The sequence below is a fragment of the Trachypithecus francoisi genome, unplaced genomic scaffold, assembly GCF_009764315.1.
Source record: "Trachypithecus francoisi isolate TF-2019V2 unplaced genomic scaffold, Tfra_2.0 Contig01566, whole genome shotgun sequence".
NCBI lineage: Eukaryota > Metazoa > Chordata > Mammalia > Primates > Cercopithecidae > Trachypithecus > Trachypithecus francoisi.
Window position 1 is genome coordinate 621,876 of NW_022681441.1, and position 391 is coordinate 622,266.

Consider the following 391-nt stretch of genomic DNA (forward strand, 5'->3'; position numbering starts at 1 on the left):
TAAAGATTTATCACTTTACCAACTTAGCACGTTCTGCCTATTTCTGTAGCATACCTTAATCCTACTAATCTCTTCTTTTGATTTCAGCTTTAACTCACTCTCAGAGAAGCCTTTCCTGACGCTCACTGAATAGTTTAGGCCTTCTAGATAAATGCTTTCATTGTGCCCTGTAATTTTCTTTGTAGAATTTATCATAATTATAATTATTTACTTGATATTTATTTTCTTTGCTAGATGGAAACTCTAAGGTTTTTGTCTTTCTTATTCAATGATTAATTCCCAGCACCCAGCTCACTGCCTGGGATATAGCAAGCATTGATACACTTGTTGCATAGTTGAATGAATGAAAGAGTGGCCATATTAAGAGTATAAAACATGATAAAAACAAACA